This window comes from Callithrix jacchus, chromosome 17, assembly GCF_049354715.1.
Source record: "Callithrix jacchus isolate 240 chromosome 17, calJac240_pri, whole genome shotgun sequence".
In the NCBI taxonomy this organism is placed as follows: Eukaryota; Metazoa; Chordata; class Mammalia; order Primates; family Cebidae; genus Callithrix; species Callithrix jacchus.
This window is the reverse complement of record NC_133518.1, coordinates 33,751,523-33,777,454: the sequence shown is the minus strand read 5'-3', so window position 1 is coordinate 33,777,454 and position 25,932 is coordinate 33,751,523. Positions and strand designations below refer to the sequence as shown.

The following is a 25,932-nucleotide window of genomic DNA, read 5'->3' as shown; positions in this document are numbered from 1 at the left end:
CCCACATTCAAATTATTTGAAAGAGAAGCAAAAGCACAAAATAACATATGAATAGCAGATTCTCACAGACAAACTGTACATAATGAAATCGGAACTGGCAATACCTGAACTCGTCTTTCAGGTCTTGAATCCTCTTGTGACACAGGCAGAGAGAAAGTCTTTCCAGGAAATGGAAAATTGTGTCCAAACCTGAGGAAAGAAAAGTTCTCTGCTCCCAAGTGAGCAAAAGGCTTAGTCTTTTTGGCTTACAGCTCAAGAATAATGATCTTCAGGGAGCCCTGGGGGCGCTTCCACAGCTACAAAGTACTATAACCCATAACCACATTAATCCAGAAGTGACGTTCCTTGTTGCAGAAACAAAAGGCAAAGTGGAGGTTTTTCAATTTCCTTTCTCCCTCTGTAGTGTACTTTCTTACTCCTCAAAGTTGTCACTTGAATATTAATATAACTATTACTAATCACTCCATTTTGCTCCAAAGTCCCAAGAGCTTCTCCTCAAACGGTCTTTTTTGGACAAATCTGTCACAGATGTCTCCATCTATTATCTTTCCTCAGTGTGTGCTTTTTCTCTGGCATCGGTAACTGAAGAATCGTTGTGTGCTTTCATGCCCCCACCTTCTCCCGGTGCGTCTTTCCTCCCCCACTCTCACCCTCCTCTCCGCCCCAGCGCCCTGACTCGCTCTATTCCATGCCAACCCCCAGCCGGCTGGGCTTCTAGCCTTTTCCAGGGAAGGATTGGCCGAGCCGCTCACCTCTTTGCCCTGGTGACCAATGGGCTCGAGCTGCCCGGCTGGGTCGCGGGCTCAGCCGCTGGGGTCCTGCGGAGCTGGTCCAGAGCCCTGAGAGGAGGGAAGGAAGGCGGGGCGAGGGCGGGGGTGAGCCCGACTTCTGTGTCTGGTAACGCGGCCAGCGCTCAGCAAGCACGGATGAAAAACGACCACCCGACCCCTCTTTATGTTTACGAGCACGTGGGAAGCTAATTTGCCTTCGCCTTCACTCTTGCTTCCTCCTCGTTTTTAAATTCTCAGGGCTTTCTCCTAACAAGTTGGCAGGTCCTGGCTGGGTGGCAGAGCAGTTACAATGGCCGCTGCCCATTTCCCCCTTGACCTCTTCTACCTGCTGACAGGTGGGCCTTTTGGTTTAAGGGTTTGCATAAATCGCCACGGGCTGTCCTTGATCCAGTGGCTCCCAAAGTTCTATTTGAAGGCTGAGTTAGCGTTAATGACCTGTGATACTACCTGCAGTGTGAATGTTCTGTTTAAACCTCTCTTTTAAAAATAAATAAATTATATCGTGTATATTTAAGTCATATAACATGATGTTATAGGCTATAGATAATAAAATGGCTACTACAGTAAGCAACATATCCATCATCTTACATACTCACCTCATTTTTGGTTTTGTGACAAGAGCAGCTAAAATCTACTCTTTTAGCAGGAATTCCAAACACCATGCAATTGTATTAACTATAGTACTCTTGCACATTAGATCTAGACACTGGTTCAGCCTACAGCTCTGTTCCTTTGTATTCTCTGACCTACATTTCTCCATTTTCTTTCTCCAACCCCTACAACCACTATTTTATTTTTGATCTCTGTATAATTGACCTTTCAAAGAAAGATTTCACATATAAACGAGATCATGCAGTTTTTGTTTGTTTGTGGCTTATTTCACTTGGCATAACATCCTCCAGGTTCATCCGTGTTGTCACAAATGGCAATATTTCCCTCTTTTTATTTTTCCTGCTGAATATTACATTGTATATAGACGTCTCATAGGAATCTTTCTTTTAAATCATTATCATGGAACTGGATTTAAATACCACTATTTCTGCTTGGATTACATTCTCCTTTCTCATCCCCACCCCAGAATCTCCTCTACTGACTTGTCCACATGTTGCTCCTGCAATTCTGGATGGGGCTCCCAATACTCATAAACTCTGAATTAACATAACTAAAATGTCCTTGTTTCCTTCCATGTAGTTACGTAGCATTTAAACTTTTGAGGACAATTTGCAATGAATGTTTTAGGGCAGTGTATCTCAAGATAAGGTCATGGGTCCAGCATCATGATTACTTTGGACTTTGTTAAAAATACAAATTTGCAGGATCCATCCGAGACCCACTGATTCAGAAACTGTACAAAAGAGACGTGGGAGTCCATGTGTTAATAAGCCTTCCATGTGATTCTGATGCAGCTACAATTTGCAAATTGCTGGTTTAGTGAAATAACTTCTGATAAACATTTTACAAATGCCAATTCATTTCAACCTCACCATAGCACCAAAAAGTCTAAAAGGAAAGCATTTATATCATTCCCATTTTACAAGTAAGGTACATAAAGGAAAGTGATGCAACCCCAGGCCATGCAGCTTGTGAGTAGAAATGCCAGCGTTAATTCAAACCCAGGCAGTCCGGACCTACGATCTGAATGTTTAACCACAAAGCTGTGGCTGCATCACTTAGCTAAACATGGGTACTGTGCCATATCCCATGGCTGAGCATTCATGTGATTTATGATTAGTAATATGTCAGTTACCAAAGTAGAATTATAGAATCAGAGACTCAGAGTTAGAAGTAACCCTAGAAGCATGTATATGAATATAATCTTTAGCTCTGCAGAGCTGATAAGATACTTTCAAAAATTCACGTGATATCCAAACTTGGATGCTTGCTTTGGAAATATGGCATATTTGTCAGGTTTGGCAGCCATAGTTTATCTTTCTCCCAAAGCTCCCTGATGAGCAATCTCATGGCTTTGTATTCTTTAGTGAATTTCTAACCCACGTGTGGACTTCCAGACCTCAACTAGGATGAACCACAGCAAGATGACTGTAACATGTTACACTTATTTTCCCAGGGTTGTTACCTGGGGTCATTTTCTTGCTATCAATTTCAAAGAGACTCTTGTTAGGAATGTTTGCTTAAGAATTTGAATGAGATACCTCTCCACGATTGCTTTATGTCAGAGTTCTTCTCCGACATATTTTCTACTTTTCATGTCATCTGCCAGAATTATTAGAAACCTGAGTCATATTGGTACCAATTCCAGTTCAATTTGCTCTACTTAATAATTCTAATAATACTTGTAATTACTTTTATAGAGTATATATGTGTCAAAGCCTTTATGTGTAATGCTTAATTCTCAGAAATATTCTGATGAGGCAGGTGCTAAAATTATACCAATTTTTAAGATAAGACTGCTGGGGATAAAGGATGTTAAATGATTCAGAGCCAAAATGCAATACTGAATTAATTTTAAAATTGTAAAGCCAATACTTTTAAGCCTTACATTTTCTAACTTCCTCCTGCTTCTTTTATTAAATTTGGGGAGTCCACAGCATATCAAAGAATAGTTTCACCACTCTTGTTTTTAACCATGCTTAATCATGCAGTATGTTTCTACAGCGTCATATGGTTTACAAAGTACTTTCACCTCTGAACATGGCCTCATTTAATGTTTATAAGAAATATGTGAAATTCAATGATAATGACTTTATTTTGTAGATGTAACTTTATTTTGCAGAAGTTAACTGAGTGTGTAATTTGCCAAGATCTCAGAGCTGCGCATAGAGACTCTGAGTTCATTGTCAATCTGAACTCCTAAACCTGTGTCTCCTGGACTATGGTCATTTACCTACACTTTAAGGATGGCTTGACATTTTAATTACCTCTCACTATAGTTTACCTAATGTCTTTCTTTAAATTATCTCCCTCTTTTTTTTTTAATTGCATTTTAGGTTTTGGGGTAAATGTGCAGAACATGCAAGATAGTTGCATAGGTACACATGTGGCAGTGTGTTTTGCTGCCTTCCTCCCCTTCACCCACATTTGGCATTTCTCCCCATGCTTTTCCTCCCCAGCTCCCCGCCCCACTGTCCCTCCCCTATTCCCCTCAATAGACCCCAGTGTGTAGTGCTCCCTTCCCTGTGTCCATGTGTTCTCATTGTTCATCACCCACCTATAAGTGAGAACATGCGGTATTTCATTTTCTGTTCTTGTGTCAGTTTGCTGAGAATGATGTTCTCTAGATTCACCCATGTCCCTACAAAGGACACGAACTCATCATTTTTGATTGCTGCATAATATTCCATGGTGTATATGTGCCACACTTTCCCAGTCCAGTCTATCGTCGATGGTCATTTGGGTTGGTTCCAGGTCTTTGCTATTGTAAACAGTGCTGCAATGAACATTCATGTGCATGTGTCCTTATAGTAGAATGATTTATAGTCCTTTGGATATATACCCAGTAATGGGATTGCTGGATCAAATGGAATTTCTATTTCTAGGTCCTTGAGGACTCACCACACTGTCTTTCACAATGGTTGAACTAATTTACACTCCCACCAGCAGTGTAAAACTGTTCCTATTTCTCCACATCCTCTCCAGCATCTGTTGTCTCCAGTTTTTTTAATGATCACCATTCTAACTGGCATGCGATGGTATCTCAATGTGGTTTTGATTTGCATCTCTCTAATGACCAGTGATGATGAGCATTTTTTCATATGTTTTTTGGCCTCACGTATGTCTTCTTTTGTAGAGTGTCTGTTCATATCCTTTGCCCATTTTTGAATGGGCTTGTTTTGTTCTTGTAAATCTGTTTGAGTTCTTTGTAAATTCTGGATATCAGCCCTTTGTCAGATGGGTAAACTGCAAAGATTTTTTCCCATTCTGTTGGTTGCCGGTTCACTCTAGTGATGGTTTCTTTTGCCGTGCAGAAGCTGTGGAGTTTGATTAGGTCCCATTTGTCTATTTTGGCTTTTGTTGCCAATGCTTTTGGTGTTTTGTTCATGAAGTCCTTGCCTACTCCTATGTCCTGGATGGTTTTGCCTAGATTTCCTTCTAGGGTTTTTATGGTGCCAGGCCTTATGTTTACGTCTTCAATCCATCTGGAGTTAATTTGGGTGTAAGGGGTCAGGAAGGGGTCCAGTTTCTGCTTTCTGCACATGGCTAGCCAGTTTTCCCAACACCATTTATTAAACAGGGAGTCCTTTCCCCATTGCTTGTTTTTGTCAGGTTTATCAAAGATTGTATGGTTGTAGATATGTTGTGTTGCCTCCAATGCCTCCGTTCTGTTCCATTGGTCTATATCTCTGTTTTGGTACCAGTACCATGCTGTTTTGATTACTGTAGCCTTGTAGTATAGTTTGAAGTCTGGTAGTGTGATGCCTCCTGCTGTGTTCTTTTTGCTTAGAATTGACTTGGCTATGTGGGCTCTCTTTTGGTTCCATATGAAGTTCAAGGTGGTTTTTTCCAGTTCTGTGAAGAAAGTCAATGGTAGCTTGATGGGGATAGCGTTGACTCTATAAATTACTTTGGGCAGTACGGCCATTTTCACGATATTGATTCTTCCTAACAATGAACATGGCGTGTTTCTCCATCTGTTTGTGTCCTCTCTTATTTCGTTGAGCAGTGGTTTGTAGTGTTACTTGAAGAGGTCCCTTACGTTCCTTGTGAGTTGTATTCCTAGGTATTTCATTCTCTTTGTAGCAATTGTGAATGGCAGTTCGTTCTTGATTTGGCTTTCTTTAAGTCTGTTATTGGTGTAGAGGAATGCTTGTGAGTTTTGCACATTGATTTTATATCCTGAGACTTTGCTGAAGTTGCTTATCAGTTTCAGGAGTTTTTGGGCTGAGGCAATGGGGTCTTCTAGATATACTATCACGTTGTCTGCAAATAGAGACAATTTGGCTTCCTCCTTTCCTATTTGATTACCCTTTATTTCTTTTTCTTGCCTGATTGCTCTGGCTAGAACTTCCAGAACTATATTGAATAGGAGTGGTGAGAGAGGGCATCCTTGTCTAGTGCCAGATTTCAAAGGGAATGCCCAGTTTTTGCCCATTCAGTATGATATTGGCTGTTGGTTTGTCATAAATAGCTTTTATTGTTTTGAGATACATTCCATCAATACTGAGTTTATTGAGGGTTTTTAGCATAAAGGGCTGTTGAATTTTGTGAAAGGCCTTCTCTGCATCAATTGAGATAATCATGTGGTTTTTGTTTTTGGTTCTGTTTATGTGGTGAATTACATTTATAGACTTGTATATGTTGAACCAGCCTTGCATCCCCGGGATGAATCCTACTTGATCATGATGGATAAGCTTTTTGATGTGCTGTTGCAATCGGCTTGCTGGTATTTTATTGAAGATTTTTGCATCTATGTTCATCATGGATATTGGCCTGAAGTTTTTTTTCTTGTTGAGGCTCTGCCGGGTTTTGGTATCAGGATGATGTTGGTCTCATAAGATGATTTGGGAAGGATTCCCTCTTTTTGGATTATTTGGAATAGTTTCAGAAGGAATGGTACCAACTCCTCTTTGTGTGTCTGGTAGAATTTGGCTGTGAACCCATCTGGACCTGGGCTTTTTTTGTGAGGTAGGCTCTTAATTACTGCCTCGACTTCAGACCTTGTTATTGGTCTATTCATAGTTTCAGCTTCCTCCTGGTTTAGGCCTGGGAGGACACAAGTGTCCAGGAATTTATCAATTTCTTCCAGGTTTACTAGTTTATGTGCATAGAGTTGTTTGTAATATTCTCTGATGATGGTTTGAATTTCTGTGGAATCTGTGGTGATTTCCCCTTTATCATTTTTTATTGCATCTATTTGGTTATTCTCTCTTTTCTTTTTTATCAGTCTGGCTATTGGTCTATTTTGTTGCTTTTCAAAAAACCAGCTCTTGGATTTATTGATTTTTTGAAGGGTTTTTCATATATCTATCTCCTTCAGTTCTGCTCTGATCTTAGGTATTTCTTGTCTTCTGCTAGGTTTTGAGTTTTTTTGATCTAGCTCTTTCAATTTTGATGATAGGGTGTCAATTTTGGATCTCTCCACTCTTCTCATATGGGCACTTATTGCTATATATTTTCCTCTGGAGACTGCTTTAAATGTGTCCCAGAGATTCTGGTATGTTGTGTCTTCGTTCTCATTGGTTTCAAAGAACTTCTTTATTTCTGCCTTCATTTCATTGTTTATCCAATCAACATTCAAGAGCCAGCTGTTCAGTTTCCATGAAGCTGTGCAGTTCTGAGTTAGTTTCTGAATTCTGAGTTCTAACTTGATTGCGCTATGGTCTGAGAGACTGTTTGTTATGATGTCAGTTGTCTTGCATTTGCAGAGGAGTGCTTTACTTCCAATTCTGTGGTCAATTTTAGAGTAGGTGTGATGTGGTGCTGAGAAGAAAGTATATTCTGTGGATTTGGGGTGAAGAGTTCTGTAAATGTCTATCAGGTTTGCTTGTTCCAGGTCTGAGTTCAAGCCCTGGATATCCTTGTTAATTTTCTGTCTGGTTGATCTGTCAAATATTGACAGTGGAGTGTTAAAGTCTCCCACTATTATTGTGTGGGAGTCTAAGTCTCTTTGTAAGTCATTAAGAACTTGCCTTATGTATCTGGGTGCTCCTGCATTGGGTCCATTTATGTTCAGGATCGTTAGCTCTTCTTGTTTTATCGATCCTTTTACCATTATGTAATGGCCTTCTTTGTCTCTTTTGATCTTTGTTGCTTTAAAGTCTATTTTATCAGAGATGAGAATTGCAACTCCTGCTTTTTTTTGCTCTCCATTTGCTTGGTAAATCTTCCTCCATCCCTTTATTTTGAGCCTTTGTGTATCCTTGCATGTGAGATGGGTTTCCTGGATACAGCACACTGAAGGGTTTTGGATTTTTTTCCAATTTGCCAGTCTGTGTCTTTTGATTGGTGCATTTAGTCCATTTCCATTTAGGGTTAATATTGTTATGTGTGAATTTGATACTGCCATTTTGATGCTAGCTGGCTGTTTTGCCCGTTAGTTGTTGTAGATTCTTCATTATGTTGATGCTCTTTAGCATTTAGTGTGATTTTGGAATGGCTGGTACTGGTTGTTCCTTTCTATGTGTAGTGCCTCTTTCAGGAGCTCTTGTAAAGCAGGCCTGGTGGTGACAAAATCTCTGAGTACTTGCTTGTTCGCAAAGGATTTTATTTTTCCTTCACTTCTGAAGCTCAGTTTGGCTGGATATGAAATTCTTGGTTGAAAGTTCTTTTCTTTAAGGATGTTGAATATTGGCCTCCACTCTCTTCTGGCCTGTAGTTTTCTGCCCAGAGATCTGCCGCGAGTCTGATGGGCTTCCCTTTGTGGGTGACCCGACCTTTCTCTCTGGCTGCCCTTAGCATTTTCTCCTTCATTTCAACCCTGGTGAATCTGATGATTATGTGCCTTGGGGTTGCTCTTCTTGCAGAATATCTTTGTGGTGTTCTCTGTTTTTCCTGGACTTGAATATTGGCCTGTCTTGCTAGGTTGGGGATGTTTTCCTAGATAATATCCTGAAGAGTATTTCCAGCTTGGATTCATTCTCTTCATCACATTCTGGTGCACCTATCAAACATAGATTAGGTCTCTTCACATAGTCCCACATTTCTTGGAGACTTTGTTCATTCCTTTTTCCGCTTTTTTCTCTAATCTTGGCTTCTCATTTTATTTCATTGAGTTGATCTTTGACTTCTGATATCCTTTCTTCTGCTTGGTCAATTCAGCTGTTGAAACTTGTGCATGCTTTGTGAAGTTCTCATGTTGTGTTTTTCAGCTCCTTCAATTCACTCATATTCCTCTCTAAGTTGTTCATTCTTGTTATCATTTCCTCAAATCTTTTTTCGAGGTTCTTAGTTTCTTTGCATTGATTTAGAACATGTTCTTTTAGCTCATGGAAATTTCTCATTACCCACCTTCTGAAGTCTGATTCCGTCATTTCATCACATTCATTCTCTGTCCAGCTTTGTTCCCTTGCTGGTGAGGAGTTTTGGTCCTTTCTAGAAGGTGAGGTGTTCTGGTTTCAGGTTTTTTTCCATCTTTGTGGATTTATCCACCTGTCTTCTGAGTGGTTGCTGATTTTCCAATTGGGTCTCTGAGTGGACATCCAGATTGTTAATGATTAAGTATTTCTGTTTCTTAGTTTTCCTTCTAACAGTCTGGCTCCACTGCTATAGGACTGCTGAGGTCCACTCCAGGCCCTGCTTGCCTGGGAAACTCCTGTAGCAGCTGCGGAACCATGAGGGTTGCTACCAGATTATTCTTCTGCTTTCTTTGTCCCTGAATGATGCCTGCCAAATGTCTGTCTGATCAGTCCTTTGTGAGGTGACTCTTTGGATATACAGGGGTCAGGGAGCTGCTTGAGGAGACAGTCTGTACTTTATAGGAGCTCTAGTGCTGTGCTATGAGCTCTGTTGTTCATTCAGGGCTGCTAGGCAGGTACGTTTAAGTCTGCTGCAGCAGAACTCATAAAGCCCCCTTTTTTCCCTCAGGTGCTCTGTCACGGGGAGTTAGGGCTTTATTTATGAGTATCTGTTATACTTTCCTGCCCAGTGAGGAGGCAGTTTAGTCACTGCCTGCCTGTAGTGGCTATCATGAGCTGCCGTGGGCTCCGCCCTGCTGCCGTGGGCTCCACCCTGCTGCTGTGTCTAATTCCCTGTAGCCCTGTTTATATGGGTGTGGTTAGAACTGCAGTGGCGATGGTGGTCTGCCTCTGTAGTGGCGGACTCTGTTATGGCGGGTTGCCTTGGCATGGCAGGCTGCGTCAGCAATGGCAGCGTACCTCCATAGGGGTCGCGTGCCTCAGTAGTGGTGGACGCCCCTCACCCACCGAGCTGCACTGTCCTGGGTTCAGCTGTGCTTGCTGTGAAACTCTCCCAACCCGAGCTTTCCAATTGCTGTTTTGTTTGTTATTGTGGGGGTGGGACCCGCCGAACCTGATCACCTGGCTCCCTGCCTCAGAGCCGCCTTTTTTTTTTTTTTTTTTAAAGTTGTACAGTTGACTCTCTCCCAGGTGTTCCAGTTGCCTGCTGCAAGGGCGCCGGGATCTGTGTGATTGCCCGTGCAGCAACCCACCGCGCCGGCTCAAACCATGTTGCTGCCCGGGAATCTCCTGGCCTGGCTTTCTGTTTAAGTCCCATTTAATCAGATGAATGTGCTAATCTGCCTTCCAAAATCTCCAATTGGTGGGCAACCAAACGAGTGTATTTTGTACGGAGTGTCGCTGCCCTGCGGCCTTGGCCCAAACAACCGCGCCAGCCCAAACTGCCACGCTGGAGGCCCATGGGGCTATTACACCTGGGAATCTAGTCTGTGGACAATAAAGATCCGTATGGTAATGCAGCATCCACTCACCCTCTGCAGATTAACTGGGAGATGCAATCCTGAGTTGGTCCTACAGTGTCATCTTCGTCCTTCCCCCCCACTCTTTTCTTAAACAGTATTGTTGGTAAATTCACAGGCTTTGTATTTTTTCTAGTAAACATGCCCATAAATATACATCTCCTTCATCTTTTATGCCACCCCTGGGAATACATATTTCCTCATCTCTAGGTCTTTGACATTTTTTGTCTTTTCTAGTAATCACATGCTTCTTACTCCTCATCCTTAGTTTATCATCCATGCCATCTTTTATGTCTCCATCCTAATCAGAATATGTAACACCAACCCACCAAGCCCAAGCAATTCCGAGTCACAGGTCACCTGACAATCATAACAAGCTATGGATTTTTAAACTGACGTATGTATGTCAACAGGTAACCAAATGCCAAAATCGTAACCTATCTTTTCATCATGTACCACCCTCCCAGCTCCACAATTTTCATATTATTCAATTAACCAAACAGTTAAGACCTCCACTTAGTAATTCCAATAGCAGTGAAGTAGACTGACATTTCCTTTTTTGAAGTTACAGACTAGCAGGTTAAAGTGGTAAGTGCCATGAAGAGAAATAATGCATAAAAAAGAGGTAGAAAGAAAATCAGTACCGTCTCTGTCCCCGTACAGTTGCAATGCAACCAACTAAACTCCAGCTACATGACTTGAGGACGTCACATGTAGTATTCCAGACCTCTGACCTTTAGAGCATTCAGAACACCATGTATGGGTACAGTTTTGGAAGATTTGGAGACAAATTAGAAGTGAACACATGGTCCTCTTATAAGTCCATGGACTCTAGATTATAGGGACTAGAAAAACTACCTAGGAGGCAATTATAATAGTTCAGCCTTAAGACAATGAATTAAAGTGGTGGTTGTAAGGATAAAGAAAGATTTGAGATATGCAGAGGTACTGAGGAACAAGAATCGTTAAGAGTGTACATGGGGAATAAAAGAGATGTTGGATGAATCTCACATTTTTGTTGATGACATCCAAGGATCCTGGGGAAGCCAGGGCTGCAGTAAAGTTAGAAACCCCATATAGATGCAAACCTGAGAGGAGACCAAGGCAGAAGGAGTACAATAATGACCATTGTTGTCAAGAGTTTAGAAAGAGGTGCCTGAAAACTAAGCTCTGCCGACTCTAATTTTGTACTCTGGTTGCTGTAAATGCTCCATGTTGCTTTTAGAACCAGTATTGGGTCAAAAGCCATTGGATGAGGTTTGCAGAACTCACCATGATCTCCTAAGACTGAGCAGGAGGGGCATTTAAGAGATTTGAGAATACTTCTAGTGTTATTGTCTTCTTTTTAATGAAAAGACATTATTCTCACTTTACTATATAACATATTAGCGAATACACCAGCTTGTATTTTCTCAAATGGGAAACGGCAAATGAGGCACATTTTTCTGATTTCCCCAAAAAGCTCAGGATCATCTTTTGGAGGATTCTATTTCTTATGACATCTGTCGTACTATCCAGAGGATACCAATGGTGTTGTTAAAGCACTCTAAATATGGCCCAAGAGAGATGTCTGTCTGCTATATCTGAGTCCTCGTGAATGAACTGTAATCTAATTCAATGGGTAGACAAGATCGAAAACCTAACTAAGGAGTATGCACCTGTAACAACTGCTGAGTCTTGGCCAATCCTAGCAGCCATACCTCAACCACACTCATACAGGAATAAGGCACGTGCATTTCTGTATATCATTTTCTCTTTTTTTGTCTATAAATTTGTTCTGACCATGAGGCGTCCCTGTAGTCTCTCTGAATCTGCTGTGTTTCTGAAGATGTCCAATTTGTAAATCTTTTTTTTCCCCCTTCCTCAATTAAACTTTGTCAAATTTAGTTTGTCTGAAGTTTAAACAGATCTGGCTCCAGAAGTGGGATTCAAAGTAAGACTCTGACAACCCACGGAAACATCAGGTGCCCAGGTGAGGCAGCCGCTGAACCCACTGTGCTCAGAACCCTCTTGATTGTAATTGGAGGCCATGGGTGAGCTTTCCCTCAGCCTGAACTCCACTAACTTGTGTTTTGGGGTCTCTGAGTTTACTTGAGCAATACTTAGACTGGACTGAGTCTAAGATCAAATTGGATTTGATAATTAACTAGATTGAATTCAATTAGAGGCCTTGGACTTCAGGTAGGTACCTTATTTTTAACAACGGGATCATTTCAGTCCAAGGAGTCTGGAACTACACCTTCTGGGACTTTAGCTAATTATATGCATAAAAACTATGAGCCCAGAAGGTGTGCATTTTTTTTTTTTTTTTTTTTTTGAGACGAAGTCTCACTCTGTCTCCCAGGCTTGGGTACAATGGTAGGATATTGGTTCACTACAACATCTGCTTCCTGGATTCAAGCAATTCTCCTGCCTTAGCCTCCCGAGTAGCTGGGACTACAGGCACCTGCCACCACACCCAGATAAGTTTTGTATTTTTAGTAGAAACAAGGTTTCACCAAATTGGTCAGGCTAGTCTCGAACTCCTGACCTCAGGTGATCCACCCACCTCGGCCTCCCAAAGTGTTGGGATTACAGGTGTGAGCCATCGCACTCACCAAATGTGTGCATTTTTAGAAAAATGGGTTAACCCCACTAAAGAGAACTTAGAATTAAGATGGCCACAATGGGAAAGTTTTAATTTGGATAAAATTGCTTATTTGGGAGGCATATTAGGAAAAGTGGGATGAAAAACTCCACAAAAACAGTGGGAAAAAGTCTTTCATTGGTATGCAAAGGTTTCTAAAAGACTAAATGAATAAAAAATTAATCCCTAAAAGATTCTTTGGAAAAAACAAATGAAAATCTTAAGCAACAGACCAAGGACGTGACAAAAGAGGACATGCTCTGACTGAACTAACCGACTGTTCCTTTTCTTTATCCGTCTCTGCCTACATGCTGAGTCCACTAACTTTTTGCTAAATGTTAATTTAGCAAAATGAGCCCTTCACCCTGAAGATGATGAAAAAAGGAAGTTAGATGCCTTACAAAGTAAGACCCAACCAGCCAGGCCTGCCTGCTGGAACTACTTTCACTCTATGGTCTAAAATCGTAAAGGACTTCCCTGATTCAAGGGAAGATCCTAGAAGATTTACTGAGAAATTTAGAAACCTCATAGGAGCTTACCATCCAGGCCTTCCTGACCTTTACCAATGTATTCACGTGATATTGGGGCCAGGTGAAGCTCAGGAATGGATGGCAGCCGCAGAATGGGACCAACCTGAGGAGGGTATTTAAAACCCCTCCAAAAGCTCTTCATGAGAAGGTCAAAAGTAGCCAGAAAAGTTGCTGAAAACCTTCTACATTCAATTTCTAAATTTTTTTCTGCAAAAAGTTGATTAGTCTGTCACGCAATCTTGTAAACGAAAAAGGGATGAACCAGTTTTGGATTACAGAACTCGCTTAGATTGTTTGTGAAACATTCTGGGCTCAAAGTACATCAAGGAGTATTTTCTGCAGGGACCGAAATAGCGTTAACTGCTTTATTGTCAGTGGACTCCATCCTGAACTTCGCCGTTTAATTAAAAAATGCAAGCTTACAATATGACTGTATTGGTGGCCCTAGCTGAATATTTTGAGAGGACTCTAGAGCAGGAGAAAACTCAAAAGGCTAACAAGCTTATGACTCTTCAATTACAACAGCTGCAGAGGCCGGGACCAAAGGCACCTTTCTCATTCTCATTTTAAATCACAACCGAGAAGTCCCAGAACAAGAAATTCTTTACCTCAGGATGTCTGCCTTTATTGCAAACAACCAGCGCACTGGAAAAGGTTTTGTCCGCTCTATATAGGTCTGCCCATAAGCCTCCCTTTAGGCTGAACCGCTTCTCCACTAGAGGGAGCACAAGAGACCTTAGCCCTCCTGATAATAATCAACATTGATGAGGCTTCGAGAGATTCTCTGGTAAATTGCTTCAATACCTTTAAATGAACGTGGAGAAACAGGTTAAAATAAATGGGGAGTCATGTACAGTCCTGGTGGATACAAGAGCTATTCTATTTACCATGAACCCCATTTTAATAAGCCAGCAAACCCCTTGAAGTAAAAATGATCATTTCTGTGATGAGGTTTTTTTTTTTTAATTTGTATTTTTAATGTTCCAGGATACATGTGCAGGACATGCAGCTTTGTTACATAGGTTAATGTGTGCCATGGTGGCCTGCTGCACCAATCACCCATCACCTAGGTATTAAATCCTGCATGCGTCAGTTATTTAATCTGATGCTCTCCTTCCCCTGCCTCCCAGGCCCCAGTGTGTGATGTTCCCCTCCCTGTGTCCACGTGTTCTCATTGTTCAGCTCCCACTTTTAAGTGAGAACATATGTTGTTTTTCTGTTCCTGCATTAGTTTGTGTGGATGATGGCTTCCAGCTCCATCCATGTCCCTGCAATAGACATGATCTCATTCCTTTCTATGGCTGCATAGCATTTCATGGTGTGTATGTACCATATTTTCTTTATTCAGTCTATCATTGCTGGGCATTTGGGTTGATACCATATCTTTGCTATCGTGAACAGTGCTGCAATGAACATACACATGCATGTATCTTTATAATAGAAAGATTTATATTCCTTTGGGTATATACCTAGTAATGGGTTTACTGGACCATTACAAATGGTATTTCTGATTCTAGGTTTTTGAGGAATCGCCACACTGTCTTCCACAATGGTTGAACTACTTTACATTCTGTGGTTGGGGATTTCAAATCAAATTCAAGACATTCCCATATCTGAACCCATCCAATCAATGTCGGGGCCCTTTTCAGAAAAATACACTTTTTTACCAGGTGATACTGCTCCAGTAAACTTGTCAGGGTGAGGTTTGCTGCCACAGCTGAAAGGGCCTGTAAACCTTCCTCAGAGCTTCCTGATCCTCCCGAACCAGAACTGTTATGCTGTCAACGGAAAGAAAGTGATATGATCAAAACTCAGGCCTGTAATACTCCTGATCTTTCAAAATACTTAAATAAATGTTCATGGGCCTCTTTCCCAACTGATATGGGAAGAATTCAAAGTGTTCAACCTACAAAAGTCCAAATAGATGATGCTAAACCTTTGCCTAAATTACCCCAATATCCACTAAAACCCGAAGCAGTTCAAGAGCTCTAACTAACTGTAGAAGATTTAATTAAACAAGGGCTCATAATCCCATGCGCCAGCCCTTGTAACACTCCAATACTACCAGTTACAAAACCAAAAGGGTGAGGTTGAAGATTTGTTCAAGATTTATGGGCAAGAATAAAATTGTAATACCAAGATTTCCTGAAGTCCCAAATTCTAATTCTTCATTATCTAATGCGCCTACTAATTCCAAGTGTTCACAGTAACAGATCTCTGCTCAGCCTTTTTGCCATTCCGGTTTATAAAGAGTCAATACTAGTTTGCCTTTACTTGGTAAAATCAGCAGTACGCCTGGACTGTAGTGCCACAAGGGTTTACCAAAGCGCTTTTGTATTTTTCCCAGGCATTTCATCAGGACTAATGGCACTACAGTTTCCTCAGAATTCTATTCTCATTCAGTATGTAGATGACATATTGGTAGGCTGTCCCACCAAGGAGTGCTCTGAAATGGACTCAGTTTACCTTTTACAGCAACTCTTATATAAAGGTCACAAGCCTTCCTTATTTGCCTTATTCAAGGCAAAAAGTCCACTATTTGGGACATGACTTGACTGCTGAAGAAATTTCCCTGTCATCTGAGAGGATAAAAATGATTCAAAATTTTCCTTAACCTGCAACCAGAAGACAATTAAGAAGCTTTCTTGGACTCCCAGGATGCTGCAGATTCTGAGTTCCAATTTTTTCCTTAATAGTTTCACCATTGTATGCGCTCACTAAAAATGCTATACCATCGCTTTTACCTTGGGAAGAGTTACAAGCAGGCTGTTGGCCAAATGAAATTGGCTTACAACAGCCCTCTTATTATGACTTCCAAATTACACTAAACCTTTCACCTTGTTCGTTCATGAGTGTAACAATCAGGCATTAGGAGTCCTTACTCAAGAACATGGCAGTAAACATAGGCCCATTGCATACTATAGCCGGCATTAGACCCAGTCACTCAGGTATGTCTTAATTGTTTCAAAGCAGCAGCAGGAGTGGCCAAGCTGGCAGAAACTTCATCAGATCTTGTTTCAGAAAATGAACTTAATTTGTAAGTCCCCTATGCTGTGTAAAGTCCATTAAATTCCAACCAAACCAAGCATTTTTCAGTAAGTAGACTAACATAAATGACTTCTCCCATCTCCTTCTAATCTTCATATAAAACACTGCAATCTACTTACCCCTGATACTGTTATCTCTGCATGATGATGGCAAAGACCACAATTGTGTAAGCGTAATGATATGGTTTGGCTCTGTGTCCCCACCCAAATCCCACCTTGAATTATAATAATCCCCATGGGGATTATTGAATCATGGGGGTGGTTCTTTCCTGTGCTGTTCTCATGGTAGTGAGTCTCATGAGATCTGATGGTTTTATAGAGGAGAATTCCCTTGCACATGCTCTCTTGCCCACCACCACGTAAGACATTACTTTGCTACTTCTCATTCACCTTCTACCATGATTGTGAGGCTTCCCCAGCCACGTGAAACTGAGTCAAATAAACCTCTTTCCTTCATAAATTGCCCCATCTTGGGTATGTCTTTATTAGCATTGTGTGAACAAAATAATACATGTAGTGTCAGAAATAGTGGCTCCTCATGTTGATTTATAAGATACTTCACTGGATAATCTTGAATTAATACTTTTTGTTGATGGATCCTATGCCAAAAACTCAGAAGGAAAATTTCAGGCAAGATATGCTGTTACTACCCAATATGAGTTAATAGAGAAGGGAACTCTTCCTCAATTTAAGTTGACCCAAACTGAAGAGGTTTTTGTCCTCACTCAAGCTTGTCATATAGCTAAGGACAAGTCAGTAAATATTTATACTGATGGCAGATATGCTTTTGGAGTAGTACATGATTTTGGAATGATATAGAAACTATGAGGGTTTCTCACATCTAGTGGGATCCCACCATCAAAAATGGAATCCAAGCAGATAAACTCCTTTCTACCCTTTTACTATTGCAGATTGCTGTTATTAAGATTGAAGCTCATACTTGTAGAACTGAATTTGAAAGTCAGGAAGATGCTTTCACAGATTTTTATGCTAAATCAGTCAGTGCTGAAACTGTTAAGATACGCAGTTTGAATGAACTACGTATAATTAATCCAAGCCAGCTTCCTTATGATGACTTATTTAATAAACAGTGCAATGCATCTCATTTGGAAAAATAAAATTGGTATCTATATGGATGTAAATTTAATGTGAAGTACAGACTCACAGAGGGCCCAGTGGCTGTCTGGTGCTTCCTGAGTCTTTGAAGCTTTCATTGTTGAGAGCTCTGTACTCCACCACAACTCATCATGTAACAGACAAAATGATCCAAATTTAAAAAAAAATACTGGTGGGGTGACTTCCAAAACTGTTAAAATGGTTTATAACGAATGTTTGACTTGTCAAAGCAATAATCCTGGAAAAACAAAGTTTCAGGTAATATATGTCACCACCTGATGGGCTGTTTGAGCATTTACAGAGAGACTTCATTCGATTGCCACCCTCAATGAGATACCAGGATGTTCTGGCAATAGTTTGCATGTTTTCTGGTTGTATAGAGGCCTTCCCATGTAGGAAAGCTGATGCAGTGATACTAAGAAATTATTGGAAATCTTTTTCATTTATTGGGGGAATCCCTGGAAAAATCTCCAGTGATCGAGGAACTCATTTACTGGGTGTTATAAAGCAGTTAAATAAGGTGCTACGGACCTAGTGGTATTATCATTGTGCCTATCATCCTTACTCTTCTGAAAAGGCTGAAAGAACAAATGTCATAATAAATCTGAAGTTGGCAAAGTTAACTGAATCAATTGGGTTGCTTTGGCCAAAGGTAATACCTTTGGCTTTAATGGCAATCAGATCCACTCTTATTAGATCACATAAGTTGACCCCTTATGAAATAGTCACTGAACGACCTCATGCTCCTCCTGCTCTCTCAAATTCTGATATAACTAAATACTGCAAGGCTTTAATCCATTATGTCAAAGTGTACTTTTGCCAGGTAAAGAAAACTTTTGAGATCCACTAACTGAGGACAATCAGACCCTCCATGGTCTAGAACCTGGAGACTAGGTCTTCTGAAAACAACATCAGGGGAAGACTGCTTTTGAGCCTTGTTGAAAGGGACCATGCCAGGTTCTTCTCACCACCCACACTGCAGTGAAGATTCAGGGACTTGAACCTTGGGTCTACATCTCACAACTCAAAAGGGCCCCTTCAGGCTTCTGAAACTGTACACCTGTTAGAGACTAAGGTAACGCTGACCAGGGAAATCTCTCTCCAGGAGCAGATGTCATCCTAGTTGCGAACAGCTTTCCAAGATCACGGATCAAGACTTCTCTACCATCATGAAAGCCTTATGTGTTTTTCTGTTTTCCTCATTTTTTGTTGCCCTAATCCTTTCCTTTTCCCTACAGGAAAATCCATGGGACTAGAATTATTTGATGGCTTTAGCTCAAGCTTGTGCTCTAGCACAAAACCAGAGTGATGGTTGGGTTTGTGGGTTAATGCCAAAAAGTTAGAAAATGATTCTACTGATGCCAATGCCTCTCTGTGTTCCCAATGAGAATCACTGTGAAACTCCAAGGGTAGAATGGAAAACTCTTCTTGATATTCTAAACATCACTATTTGCTTTCCCACACTCACTAAAAACAACACTGATTTTCAGTTGATAACTTGGTCTTTACCATATATAAAAAACCAATCCAAGTGATGTAGGCAAAAGGTATATTGTGTTTCCAGGTGTCATGCACTCAGAATCTGGGAATTACCTATGTTGGTACAGTAGTTGCTTTATAACATAACCCCCAGTAGGGTCTCTTTTTACTAAATGTGGTTATACACATTTACTATATGCTATAAAGGGGCCACAAAAAAGAGTAAATTTCCCACTGGACGTTGTTTAGGAGCTATACAGATTTATAGATGAACAAACTTGATGACCCCTGCTCAAATGCAACTAGGTAGCCCTCTTTTCCAACCCCTGAGGGTCTGCATGGGGTCTGGGGAGAACCTGTATATTCCATTCTACCTCCTCATTGGTTCAGGTCTTGTTATTTTACCTGGCTTGCTCCTGTTTTTCAAGTATCTTCTCCTAAAAATTCTCATGATAGCCCTTAAAATTGGAGGCCAAAAATGATCAATAATTGAACTTAGTGCTAACCTTGAAAAAGATGAGGATAAGCTAGTTTCCACTGAGGAAAGATTCCAGGGGGGCTCCTGGGGGCTCACTCTTGGTGGTCATGGGACACCAGTTGTATGGAATTTGAATCTTAGATCTTTGTAGCCAATCAGATACCCCAGGATTTCAGATGGGTAAAAGCTACTCTCTGAAAAGTAGTTGACAACATACATATTCAAAAAAAGCACTTAAGGGAACATCATGCAGCTTATGTTTGGTGTTAAACAGAACTGAAAGTTGTACTCATCGCACCACTGATTTTTGTGACTACAGAAAGCTTAAATGGTGGCTGATACTGCCATTTCCTTAGACACCCTACCAAATACCTTGAAGAAATCTCTCAAGAGAAAGGAACCCGTGATGTGTTTACAGGAGCAACTAACAGCTGTTTTGTAGGTATGTGATGGATGATACGCTTGGGTTTTCCAAGGGTTTCTAATCTTTATATTTTTTCCATAAGTTTCCAAGTTATTATGACTTGTATTACACCCACGTAACAATGAAAATGAGTATCTCTCTAAATCAGGCTCCTTTTCAGCAAACCGTGGTCCTTAGTTGCCATCACACTCCAAACGAGGACTACGACCAATTAGACCCTAATATTCTGAGCTGCCTATGTTGTGTGAACTTTCACCTGGTTGATTTGGTTCATTTTCGCAGCCATGTTCAAGTAAGGCAAATGCCAACTTGTAACCAGTCCCGCTGTTTCTGCACCTCACTTCTGATTTCTGTATGTCCTTTTTTTTGTCTATATATTTGTTCTGACCACGAGGAATCCCTGGAATCTCTCTGAATCTGCTGTGATTCTGGGGGCTGCTTCATTCACAAACTGGTTTTTTAATTTGTCTGAAGTTTTCTTTTAACAGAGCTTAGCAGTGAAGAACATTTTTCTAAATTGTTCTATCGTGGGTCCTTGCTCAAGCTGTTCGGCTTTTTCTTCTTACCTGGTTTTCAGCCCTAGATCATATGTTTCTTCATTATCATGCACAGGATCTAGTCAAGGGGTACGTTTGTATGTTCATATGGAATGTTCACAGAAGGGTGGTAGTATACAATCATCCTTCCATCAGACGTCATATCAAACCCGACTTTGCAATTATAGTCATCTGGCAGAGAAGAATACCTACAATTATGACAGATATACTATAAGGCTCCATTTTGGATTGGAAATAAATGTTTCAGATAATTATCTGTGATATCACCCATTTTACTGCTACTACTGCCATGATGTATCGAGATGCCTAAAAAGTAGAATAAAAAAACATGTTTTGAAGAGTAACTGTTTAAAATCTGGCTCTAGACATACCAGTTTTCATCCCTTGGTGACTGCTCACCACGAGCCTGCCTCCACCGGCAGTTTCGTTGAAACAAAGCAGTAGACGTTGTCCAAGGGTGAATGTCCTATGTTTAAAGAGGTGGCAGTACAATATAGTTAGGATTTCATGAGTGTTTTCTAAAAGCAAGCGGAGAGTGAACCAGAGCTGTCAGCACATGAAGTAGACTCAAGTGCACTGTAGTGAACCTCCATAACCAGCCTTGAAGTTGCATTCAGAGGATGCCTACCAGGTGTCTTCTGAGGTCAGCCACTGGGAAGAAGAGTGAAGACTACATCAGAATCTTGTCAATGCTGGACTAGTTTACTCTGGTATGCTGGCAGGATTCTCATGGAATACCGCACAAGAAACTCCAAATTATACAATGGCTATAACCTGTCCAAATGGTGACTTTTGACTTCTAAAGATACATCTCTTAAAACAGTGTTTAGATATTTAGTCCTGGATTTTAAAGTAAAACCCTCAAACGGTTCCCTTTGTATTAGAAGTGCTAGATCAAAGTTTAATACGACAATAAATGCCAGTGTCCAGATCATGTCTCCATGACAAAGAACATCATGAGAATGTTCACCTCTAACACAGGAGTAGAAAATTTATGGCCAAATCTCACCTTCTGACTGTTTGGTATGGTGAGCTAAGAATGGGTTTGTTTTGTTTAGCCGCTGCCTTGTTATTTTAAGGGGCTTAAAGGTTTTAAGGTTTAAGGTTCAAGGGGTTGCCTGGGGGCATAGGGGCAGGCAGCCGGTTAGGCTCAAGCTCCTGCTCTGCTGGAAAAGGGAACAGTTTGAGGGTTTCCTTTCACTTTAAAATCCAGGATTTAAAATCTAAACACTGCTTTAAGAGATTTATCTGTAGAATTCAAAAGTCACTTTTTGGACAGATCACAGCCATTGTGTACTTTGTAGTTTCTTGTGCAGTATGCCAAGAATCCTGCCAGCATACCAGAGTAACATATTCCAGCATTGACAAGATTCTGATGCAGTCTGAAAGGACGCCTAACTAGACAGATAATTTAAAATTTTGCAGTCTGCAAGTAAATGCCCTTTTCTTTCTTTTTGGAATTCTGTATTTAGAAAAGAGAATTTACTTCTGACCATCATAAGCAGACTTAATTAAATCCCAGGAGTCTATAAGAATAAATCATGTTGCATTTGAAAAGAAGGATAAACTAAAAGATAAAAGCATACACGAGGCACATCCTTAGGGACTAAGAAAAGAGTGTGATATGAGAGAAAGAGTTTACGTGATAGGATGAAGTCATGAACGTAGCTTTGGATGAGATAAAATAAAAGTCTTTTGTATTAAATTAAATTGATGTATGCTCAGAGAACACTAACCTAATCCAAAAAATACCAAGAGTAAGACTCAACAGATATTAAGAAGCATTTTAAATCCTTAAAACCTCCTAACACCTACGCTCTCAGGTAAATACTGTTTAATATTTTGCAAGCCTTATTTTTCTGCTAGACTTAAATGAAAATACCTGCAAATGCAGCTAAGTATTTTCAAATCTGGTAGTCTAGGTCACAGGAATCCCAGTTGTCAGATTTGAAAGAGTTAAAGAGTTCACATAGATCAATGTTTTTGTTCTGTGTATGGATTAAACAATACTACATGGGAAGTAGAATGTCGGTAATTAACAAGCTAGGACAGATTTACCCCATGTCTTAATGAGAAAATGGTTGGAAACTCTGGGTGACTCCTACACATATTGAAAACAATTTTTTTTTCTGTTTAATGTGAAAGCTGAGTTTTAAATGTCTTTTCAGTTTATTTTCCACTTTTTTAATTATTAAATTAATTAAAATATTTTTTCATTGAGTGTACTTTCCACTCTTTTGTAGGTTTAATATTCCTTTGATAGACAATGAACAGAGTGAGTCAGGATAGCCCTGACTATTTAACACTAAATTCTCTACTTAACAGAAAAAAAAATAAAGCATAAGAAATTCCTGGCTAATCTCATGGACACTTGGATTAACTTACCAGCTAGCATAGTGGTTAAACATGTTCCCCACTAAAGTGAAACACAGAACAGACCTTTCCTTGTTAGGGCCAAGAATGTTTGCTGGAATCTGAGAACTCCAAATATGTGGCTCATAAATATGTCACTTTTTAACACGCAAGGGAATATAGAAAATATACCAATGGAGTGATTGAAAGGTCTGCACACAGACATATTTACCTATAAATATGAAATATAATTTACATCCTCTTCTTCAGTGCCATTGCTATATGCATCAGTGACATTTTTAGTCCTGCAGGCAGCCTGTAGAAACTTATATCATGAAGAAACACAGTCTTTGCATTGAAGAGTTAATAATCTAATGAAGAAAACAAAAGAAGTGACATATCATTACTTTTGTCACACACTACTTTTACCAGGAGCACATATCCAAATAGCCACATATGAAGGTAAGCCTGCATTTGTTGCTTTGATTTTAAAAATAATAGCTGCTTGAGAATGTCAGCAACATGGCTGACTAGAAGCTCCTAGAGCTCTTCCTCCCTACTAAAAACCCCAAAACAGCAAATAAACAACTATATTTTGACCAAAATAAAGAAGAGTACCATAGAACAGCAACACAGACACCCAGGTTCAGAGCATAGAAACCCAGGATGCTGCATGGAGAAGGGAAGGAAACACCTTGCCTTCACTACCCCCATCTTCCCAGGTGGGATCAGCTTGGGACTAGCAGAGACTTCCTGCTGGGAAAAGGTAAGCAATAAGATCTCAGCAGCCACCATTGGCATCATGGACACTTTCAGTCCTCACAGGTATCCTCACAGGGTCTTAGCCCAGCTGAGAGAGCTTCTAGCGTCTACACACTGAGCCACTCTCAGAGATGGAGCCAATGCTGTGCACTGCCCACCTCCCTATGGCCCATGCTGCTTATAAGCAGAGTCACACAGTTAGACTGCATGCTACTTCAGTGGCAAGCAGCCGTTGCATCCCTCTATCCCTGAGGCTTGACTGCCACTGCACCATCCCCACCCAGTAGTGCACCATTCCTGAGCAGAGCTGCTGCTATGCCCTATGCCCAAAGCCAAGCTACTTCCAAGCCACTTCACGACCTCATCCCAGTTACTGCTGGATCCTCCCTATAGGGCTGAACTAAAGTAATATCCCTGAAGACCCAGAGGCTTGAGCTCCCAGAACAGTTATGCTCCCAGCACCACAGCCAAGGCAGCACCTCATTCCCCAGCAACCTGCATCTACAGCACACTGGAGAAGTTGTACCTTCAGCCTCAGAACAGGCATAGTACCCCACTCCCCAAGAACCTCAGGCCTCCTGCGCAAGGAATTATTTGTGTCCCTAGTGCAGAAGCTGCGGGTAGCAGCACACTACTCCCCTACCTCCACTCTGCCAGGAAATCTGAGCCTCTGGCACATCAGAACAGATGCGTCTCCCAGCACCACAGCTGACATGGTGCCTGACCCCCAGGGATCCAAAAGCCCTGCTGACTCATGTAGCTGCACTTTCTGGGGTTGAGCAGATGCAGAGCTTTTCATCCCAGGGAATCAGACCCTTGCATGAACTGTGTGCCCTCATTTTCCAGGCTTATATTGCCTATCTGGAAACACATTAGCCTCCCGCAGTTTATGCTGCAGCACCCACCTCTGAAGGAGAGGTATCATCACTGTTTTGTTCCCCACCTGCAGGGTCCAAGCAACTGTGGCATCTTTCCATTCTTGGGTCCATGTTGCTGCTGCTGCACCTGGCCTCACAGAGCTAATTTGCAGCCCCATATTGAAGTGGTCCCAAATTCAAGGCCCGAGGCCCTGAAGCATCCCTTCCCTCTTGCACAGGCTAGTGCTGTACCCTACTCCTATGGGTCAAAAATCACAGCTACATCTCAGGACTCTGGATAAAAATTTGGGTGTGCCTCAGAGCAACAGACCCTGGCTTAACGGAAGAAATGCATTCACCTGTGCCTCAAAAAGTGAAACTGCCCCTTAAGTCCCCAGGGCTATAATTGTTTTATAAGACCTCAAGCCCAGAAAACGGACTCCACAGCTACTCCAAGAACCTATGCCCTAGATCACAGTTCCACTGTGCTGCCTGTGAGCCATGGAAGACTAGCACCAACAGATATCCCCTCAACTAAGATTTCCCACTGCGAGGAAGACAAGAACAAGAGAATTTTTAAAGCCCTCACCCTAATAACTTACACAGCTACAATGTGTCACTGCCACAATCCCTACAGCCTAGATCACTGAGTCACCCTCAGTCATTGCTAACATTGATCACAGCCAAAGAAACTGCATGGAGATTACTCTACTATACCCACATGGAACCAGAGCTACCACACCCTGCCCAACTAACACCCTCAAGCCCATCTGCAGATAAAAGTATTTCTCTATGGAGGCCAATCTATAATGTTTGGAAGAGCTGGCTGCACAACCAAAGGCATACATATCAATGCAGGGACACAAGAAACATGAAAACAAGGTACTACCAAAGGAACACCATGATTCTTCAGTAACTGATCCCAAAGAAACAAAAATTTATAAATTGCCCAAAAAGAAATTCAAATATTCAAAACAATGATCTTAAGGCAACTCAGCAAGATGCAAGAGAAAACAAATAGTACAATGAAATCAGAAAAGGAATCCATGACAAGAATGAGAAATTTAATAATGAGACAGGTATCATTAAAACAACCACCAACACTACCACCACCGGTCTTGAAGCTGAAGAATTAAATGAACAGTAGACCAGACTGATCAGAGGAAAAAAATCTGTGAACTTGAAAAGAGCTTTTTTAACATAACTCAGAAAGGCAAAGAATAAAAAATAAATAAAGAATAAAGGAATAAGACAGTCTATGGGACATTATTAAACAAACAAATATTTAGATTATAGGGATTCCAAAGGAAGAAGAGACAGAGAAAGACAAAGAAAGCTTCTTTAATAAAATAATTGTGGGGGACTCCCAGTCTTGAAGAGATATGGACATGCAGATCCATGAAGATCATAATTTTCTCATAGATTCAACCCAAGGAAGTCCTGTCTTAGGCACATTATAATAAAATAGTAAAAAGTCAAAGACAAAAAGAATTCTAAACACTACAAAAGAAAAGCATCCACATCACAGGTAAGAGAATCTCCATTACTATCAGTGGATTTCTTAGCAAAAAACTTGCAGGCC

The 25,932-nt window shown here is 40.9% G+C and overlaps 1 protein-coding gene across 3 annotated transcripts in view; it reads right to left on the bottom strand.

Moving 5' to 3' along the window:
• IGSF10 (immunoglobulin superfamily member 10) overlaps positions 1–25,932 on the bottom strand; it is a 93,753-nt gene that overhangs the window by 23,718 nt on the left and 44,103 nt on the right. Inside the window, exons 2-7 of one of the 3 annotated variants that reach the window (XM_054247009.2) lie at positions 22,964–23,102; positions 20,389–20,567; positions 14,946–15,056; positions 13,887–14,082; positions 753–839; positions 105–189 (exon numbers count right to left, since the gene is read on the bottom strand). The gene's annotated coding sequence lies outside the window, so the exon portion shown is untranslated. Of the gene's footprint in view, positions 1–104; positions 338–752; positions 861–13,886; positions 14,083–14,945; positions 15,057–20,388; positions 20,568–22,963; positions 23,103–25,932 lie in introns of those variants that run through there. The other 2 variants (XM_002759487.6, XM_078354010.1) reach the window with 2 other exon arrangements.